The 8,080-nt window shown below is 34.8% G+C and overlaps 1 long non-coding RNA gene across 1 annotated transcript in view; it reads left to right on the forward strand.

Moving 5' to 3' along the window:
- LOC146544936 (uncharacterized) overlaps nt 1–7,028 on the forward strand; it is a 47,768-nt gene extending 40,740 nt beyond the window's left edge. Inside the window, exon 3 of the long non-coding RNA XR_014881757.1 lies at nt 6,892–7,028. This is a non-coding gene — a long non-coding RNA (uncharacterized LOC146544936). The remainder of the gene's footprint in view (nt 1–6,891) is intronic.
- The last annotated feature ends 1,052 nt before the right edge of the window (nt 7,029–8,080 follow it).

Below are 8,080 nucleotides of genomic sequence, written 5' to 3' on the forward strand. Positions count from 1 at the left end.
GCATATTGCATTATTAGTACTTAAAGGCTACATGATCAGAATTTAAATAACTTCCATTAAAATAAAGCCTCTGTTTAAGAACAGTTTTAGAAAGATCTCAAAAATTATATTCTTGAAGTATTCTTGAAATGATGTAATATTTTTCACCAGTTGTGATTTCAAGTAGCTATCTATATCCTTTCCCAAACATGGTTTTGTTTTGTTTTGTTTATTTTTGCCTGTCTTTAAACTTTTAACGAAACTTGCAAAGGGCTAGGGCAGCTTTGAGGCATGTTTGAGGAGCCTTGCTTCAAGAGGACAGAAGCAGCTAGCTCCAGTTCTCCAAGGATGGCACATACAGAGCCAGAACAAAGTTAGTGAGACTGAGAGTTTGTCCCTACTTAGACCAAAGAAACCTAAACCACTCAGGCTTAATATACATCATAAAAACAAAGATAAACTACTGGAGGATCAGAACTATTTGTAACATTCCTGTAAACAAACTGATGCCTGTCTGGGCGGGGAACTGGAAACACCCCAGGGAATGAATGAATGTAGGTGTTAGAGAAAGTTCAGTTACATCAAGATCAAATCCAGCCCTCCAAAAATAGTATCCTGATAGAAATATCAGTCAAAATATTTTTGGATAAAGGCAAAGTTTAGAAATACCCAGGCACAAACCTCTCCCACTACATTCAGTCTACATCAGTAATTGCAGAATTGCAGCACCAGCAGTTTATAGCACAGGAAAAAACATATGGAAAAGGAATTTTTTTTTTGCGTCCTTGTTTCAGAGAATGGATACAAATAGGAAAAATTCCTTCAAAGACACCCAAATGCTGCACTTAGCTGAAGGTGAGTATAGTCCAGTAACCTTCAAAACATGAGAAAGCATTTGGTATTCAAGAAGATACCCATTTGTAAAGGAATACGTACTGAACTGCATTTCAATATACTAAAAAGAAAGGGCAGATTTTTAGGTAAGATGTCAGAGAATGTTAATTAAGCCAGTTACTATTAAACAGGAAAAGGTCAAGGTAGATCTTCAATTTCATTTAGCTGTAATTTTCAGCACCTAAATTTCACATAAAATAGATCAACTCTCCTTGTTACATATGGTTACTTGGCACTTGCAATCTAGGACCCTCCAAATCACTCCATCAGTATGAGTTCTGATTTGCTGCATTATTGCTCACACAGCAGCGTGTAGTCACAGCCACTGGCTGAGAACACAGTATAGGTGAAGAATACATTGCCCATGTCCCATGGAAAACAAAGTTCCTGTGCCATGAACAGCATCCTCCCCTATTATCTGGCTGTATTTTCATTTGCCACTTTAATGTTTATCTTTTAAATCATTCTTTATCTTCCAGCAAATCTTTGAGACAGACCAAGGTATTGGGTGTATATGCTTTTTGTTGCAAATCTTGTTTTACTAGTGATAACTACTCTTAGTGAGAGAGTTATATATTGCTTTTCTTGAAAAATTTCTCATAAAACATGTGAACATCCAGCTAGGTTAGAACAGACATAAATTTTATTTCTCTTGCAAGGAAAGTATGCAAAAAGACACTATTTACATTGCAGGAAAAAAAATGAATTTCAATATTTGGAAAACAAATGCATCTACTCCATGATCATCTCTATCTTGTTATTAAAAACAAACAAACAAACAAAACCTCTTGCAGCTTGATAGGACTGAGATACAAGTAAGAGGAAATATGTTAGCATACTTTAGAAGTAAATGAAGGGAAGAGTTTAGCCTGTGAGAATCTGTCACTGAGATCTCTAACAGAGGAAGGAAACAAGCTATCAAGATTAGCATCTGGCAAGAAACTTATATAGAATGTATGTTTGGATTTGTGTTGGTACTTCTTCAGCCTAGCTGACAACAGCATCTTTACTGAACAAGATATGCTGGCTTTAAGGAAATTAGTCTTTAGCAGGCACAGACAATCTGTGCAGATCAATTAATTGAAATGCCATTGAAGGTCTTTGACAGAAAAAGATGTATGATTCAATCAATTAATACTCTTCATTTATTTGCTTGCTGCAGGCATGGATTAAAATTGAGGTATGAGTATGCTACTGTAGGTAGGCATTTAGGCAAAAATTTCCTGAACAATATTTTCTCCTTTGTGACTGTCTGAACACTATTTCTTTATAGGGAGTAGTGAAAGAGGAAGAGCAGCTGATAGTAATTGCATTTTGAATGCTACAATTTATATACAATTTATTGAATGCTACATATTCTATAGAGCACATTATATTTTTTAATCATTTATTTGGTATTTTGAATATGATGAAAGAAATTCAGCCACTAGATTGCAAACAGCATGCAGTATCAAACTGACATTGAAAAAATAAAGCAGCTCTGGACATTCACAAAGGACATTCACGTATGCTAAAAAAAAGGAGGTACTGATAAGGAAAGGAAGAATTTTTCATAAAGAACTTCAGAATTCTTGATAGAAAAGGCAATCTCTGGGATTCTGTAATCTCTTGTTCACTACACATTTTGAAATAGTTTAGTCTGCATTTAACTGAGAAATCTTGTATTTATAATAGATGACTTCACAGGTGTTGTCCCTGAGCATCAAGCACATCAAGCAAAGGGCAATGGGACCAGAAGGAACTTCTGTTTCATCAGTCTTTTTCATAATTGCTCTGACCTGGTTGAGGCCCAAGTCTTCTCCACAGTGTTACAGAAATTACGTGAACTCCCATCCTGCATGGATCAGTTATTTAGAGCAGTGTCTCCATAGGAAAGACAGTGTAGGACTGACTTTCAAAGGCAGTATGTTTAGACCCAATGCTTTCTTTCATGGTTCTAGGCTTCAGCTCAAGACCTTGAAATGGACAGCTGATCTTCTGATCCTTCTCATGTATGACAGTAACACTGACATAAGCTTATAAAAAAATTATATAAAAAGAACTACTCTTTTCCACCATGAGCCTCTCTTCTTTGATCATTAAAAATCCTATATTTGTTATCTTAGATTTATTCATGGTCAATCTATACTGGTTAGATTTGTGGCATTCTAGCTCTAGTAACTTAAAAATGAAAGTATTTTAAAGATAGCCAAGCTTGGGATATCCAGGCTTGGATGAATAAGGACAATGAGCCTATCTAAAGGCTGAATTATTTGTATATGAATTATATTCCATCTCTTCTCATCTTTATGCTCACACGTGAGCAAATCACTTTTTCCCAAATATCTCATTTCTGAAGATGAAGGATGAAGAACAAAGTGAAGTTTTGCCATTGCCTATAATAATGGTTATCACAAATGCAGTTCAAGAATTAAGTATCACCAAGGCAAATCACTGGGAGAAGCTGAGATAAATCATTGGGAAAAGCTAAGGCAAATCATTGAGAGAAAGAAATGATCAAATAATTGTTTTAATAATGGGGCCGGAAATATTTTCTTAAGGAAAAACAGCAACAAACAAACAAGAAAACTTAAACTGCTTACTTAAATGGATAGAAATAATGTCTATTTTCCATTTGTTCTAATGCATAGTGAGTAATGTGTCATTTTGGTTCAGTTAGTGAACAAGAAATATTGAAACCAATGGAAAATACAAGAGCTAAAGCTACAGAAATCAGTTTTAGAAGAAAAACTTTTAGATCTTGCTATTAATTAATAGCACAGAAAACTTGAATCTGAAACATGCTGTAGGGTTTGTTATTGAAATCTCAATATTATCATTTGTTGGTGTTCCATTAGTACATAATAAGAACCATGACAACATTGTATTACTTTTATTCAAACCTCAGTTATGAGTGTTCCAAACTAAGCAATAAATAGAGTTTATGTGTGTATTGCCCTCTCCTAATTTGTATTTCCATTGAAAGAGTGACATGAAAGCTTGCACCACTGTAGGATTTCCAACACAAGGTAAAATATTCTATTTTCAGGCTAAGGAGAAGCTTACTAACTGTTGCATCTTTGTTCTGATAAAAATGTCTAATAATCTGGTGACTGATGTTTGACATTTCCTGCTAATACAACTCCTTTAAGGTCACCAAAATCATGTCAAGTCTTCAGAAATAAAGAAATAGTCCATTACTGAGAAATAGTTGTAAAGCCTGTCTGTAGACAAAAGTCATTATTGAGAGATTTTTGTGAAAGTGTCAAAAATTGTGTTCTTAGTTTATAGAATGAAGATGTATCACCCTTTTCTTTTCAGTACATGTCTGTGCAGTAAGTGGGAAATCATCAGTAATTTTAATAGCCAGTAAGAGACAGGGTAAGACTGGACAAAATTTATGCTGATGGATCTTTTCTGGGAGTCATACAAGGCAAAGATATTTCCATTGTTCTTCTGTACTTTAGTGTCTGAAAAATGGAAGAGATCAGGGTAAGGCTACATTTAACACAGCAAACATGATGTGGTGCTGGAATACAAGAGCAGGAGCAAGTTGGCAGAAGCAGCAGAGACTTTAAAGACCCTTCTTCAGTTTGACACTAAGGCTGGATTACAAGATCTTGGTTTTAACAGATAGAAAGCAGCACAGTCCAAAACATGTATATATTCTATTCTGCTTGATCTTGAAATTGTTGTGATAAAAGAGTCACTGTACTTTTATCCCTTCAGGATTACCTTGTTGAAATGAAGCGTACATGAAGCTTCATTTGAAATCCAGGCAGAACCGAACATTGATTTTCTTGCTGAGTTTTCACATTTTTAAAGATTTTGAAAAGATTTTAAAAAAATCTTTAAATAGGCCTGAGCTTTGTTGTGAACAGATATGTCTGCTCATAGTACAGCTAAGGCCTGAAATGTATGATATATCATGCCAGGATAAAATTCTTCAAAATCTGCAAGGACTGATTACTAATTCTGACCTTTAAATAAAGCATACATCTGCAGTGGGTTGTCTTGCATGACTTGCTGCACACATTCCTAGGCTTAATTTTAAGAATACTGGAACACGGAGTGTGAGGTGATCAATAGAGATGGACATGAGGCAGAAAAGGAAACACAAAAGCTGGTACACACCTAGAAGGGGTTCTCATTTCATACACACCTGGGACATAACCAGGACACACAGCCTAGGAGCTAGGACGTTCCTAGTTGAATTTCCTCCTGCTCATTTGTCGTATTTGAAAACGTGCTGCACAAATACTGTAAAGAGAAACTTTCCATTCATTAGTTGTTAGGGACTGTTGTTATGAAAGCAGCTAACACATGAGCCAGTTGGTGTTACTGACCAAAATATAGGAAATTATACAACCAGTTGTTTTTAACACTTCTGCTTTCAAGCATGGAATGAGACTTGATATCTAATAAAACTGGCTTTTCCTAGGGGCAAACCAAATAAGTAGATGAAAGCAGAAAGGTGTTTGAATTGGGAATTATTTGCCTTCTAGCCTTCAAGGAGTTGTTTTTGTTAAAATCACTCATAAAATCAGAATCTGCCTTAGTGTCTTATTTTAGCTTTTAACAATGGTGAAATAAGACATATTATTTCATTGAATATAAGACATGTTATTTCATTGGACATTTATTTTGTCAGCCTCAATACTGTCCTGTTCAGATGAATAAAAGAGATATTTTATTACATTATATGAGGAAGCAGCTAATAATTTGTTTTACTCTCATACTCAGGCGCACACCAAAGGTCTCTAGTGAAAAGATTGCTTGCTTGTGGTTATTTTATCTTTTGGATCTCTCTTACAAAGACCTTGAAATTTCTAGGCGTCATAACCTTATCATCACATTCACCTTTAATAGTCACACCAGCAACATATTCCTTCACAGGCCTGACATACCACTTGCTGTAAGGCCCAAAAATCATACTGTGGCTAGAAAGATTTTGTCACAGAAGGATCATATGGCTTTTGAAGGAACTCATGGCATGTCTGCAGTGGAGGTAGACACAGAAACAGAGCTTTTTGGACTGCCAGTCATATGCACCTAAGCACTCAAACTCTCTCATACTTTAGTACAGAAATAGCATGAAAAACATATCAGTTCCTCCTACAAAGTGACAAAGATCCTTGTGACATATTCACATTCAGTAATATATTTTTAAATATATATATATATTTCTTTTCTATTAGAAAAATTGAAATCTATTAATGAACATTCACTTATATTGTTAGCATCTCTAATGAAATATTAACTGTATTAGTAGATTTTCTCAAATTGGAAATTGAGAAAGAGGATGCTTAACTAGTCTAATTGATTATCACAACAGCATAAAATATTCACATATGTCAGTAAATAAGCTGTAGATGTTTATGTTTTCAGTCATGCTTATCCATTAAGCAGATACTTATTGCAACTCACTCTTTAAGTAGTGTCATTTGTCCCATAGCAAAGTTATGGTAATAACAACTGACTGTAAGTGCATGTATGATCCTGCAAATAGATGACATGTAATCAATTAATATTTAAAAAAAAATACTAATTTCCTTATTTGTGGCATGCCGTGAGGCATCAGAAGAAATTAATTAGTGTTCATTACTTGGAAACATTAACAGCAAAGCTACCTTAAAACCACCTGTAAAGAACATAGCTCACATTTGGCCTAATTGTTTCAGCAAGTGGCTGAAGAAATACTTAGGCCTTTGTTCCTGATTGCTTTGCAAGAAATGATTTTTTTGTGTACACTTTTCTAAGGTCAGAGAAGTTGGGCCAACAATGAAGCAAAACCAGTTAGGGAATATTCTGAGAAGTAATCAGAAAAAAATAAGCATTGAATATGCACAAAATTTCTGAACAAGATAATTGTCTTTACTGGCTAATTTAATAGGTACTCACCTTTTCTTTCTGCCATGTAACTATAATTTTTTTCCTCTATTTAATGCACAATTTTCTCTTTTACATAACATTTCATTAGAAATGCTCAGCAGCTTTAATATAAAGCACCTTTTCCTGTTGCTTTTATCTCATCCTCAGGAACAATCTACAAGGAGCTTATCTGACTTTTCAGGAGATGAAGAAGGAATTTGCCAATAAAAACTTGTGTCTTAAAAACTTGATAAGACAAAGGTGGCTATACTATTGCTATTCTTAAGGACTTTTGCAATCTTTAAAAACAGGTAAGTACTGCCAGGTGATGGTTAAATTTCTGAATTTCCCTTTCATTTATAAGAAGTTCTAAATGAGATGTGCTTTTTGAGTCCTTATATACTGACTAAGGAAGCACAAAGGAATTAAGAAGCCAACAGATTTGTGAAGAGTTATAAACATTGCAGAGATAAAAAAAAAATTTGCCTTGATCATTTTTCCTTTCCTAGTCAGAAAAAAAAAAAAGTATATTAGAACTTACCTTATGGAAGATTTTGATTTAGAGCATGTTTTGATTAGGAATGATACATTTGCATGTTACACTGAGATAATAAACACCCGCTTTAAGTATAAAGCTTACTTATTTTTCAAGCAGATGTTTTGTTTATTCCTCATTTAAAAAAACACACACAAATTGTTCATTCCCCTTGAAGATACAGATTAGGTATAAGAATTAACACAACCAGCAGCATATTCATAATGCATTGCTAAAATCCTGAAGTTATTTTTGCACCACAGAAAGGTCTTCTGTCTGAAGAAAGCCACTGCAAGCAAATAAGGCCTCTGCTGAATGGTATGAAGTCCATACCAGACAGATACAGATCTGTAGGGCAAAAGTAGAGTTTTGATGTAGTTTTGGAATCTCATCTGCCATGGGTTAAAACTCTATTAGAAATGGAGGGAATAGTCTTCAACAGTAGTTCTCAAGCTGAGTCATACATAGATTTGGAGAAAAGTTGAGTACTACAGGAGTTGTCTTGTAATACAAGAGAAACCTTATTAACCTTCATCTGAAAAGGTACACTTGCATTACTGCAGCCATTCAGAGTAAGTTTAGATGTAAGGCAGCTATGAAACAGTGGTTAAATATCAGCTGGTATCTAACAGGGACAGATTTGTATCACATAGCTGCTTATGGTGTTATAGTCCAATCAGTCTGGGACTGCCTGTGATGTAGTGCAAATTTCAAAGTATGAAAGCTCATTTCCTCATTATTCTGCAAGTTCTTCATACTGGACCCAGTGGTATAAAGCAATAGTCCAGACTTCTTCCATCTTGAGATGTAACTCGGATGGCA

Source organism: Meleagris gallopavo, chromosome 2 (genome assembly GCF_905368555.1).
Source record: "Meleagris gallopavo chromosome 2, MGAL_WU_HG_1.1, whole genome shotgun sequence".
NCBI lineage: Eukaryota > Metazoa > Chordata > Aves > Galliformes > Phasianidae > Meleagris > Meleagris gallopavo.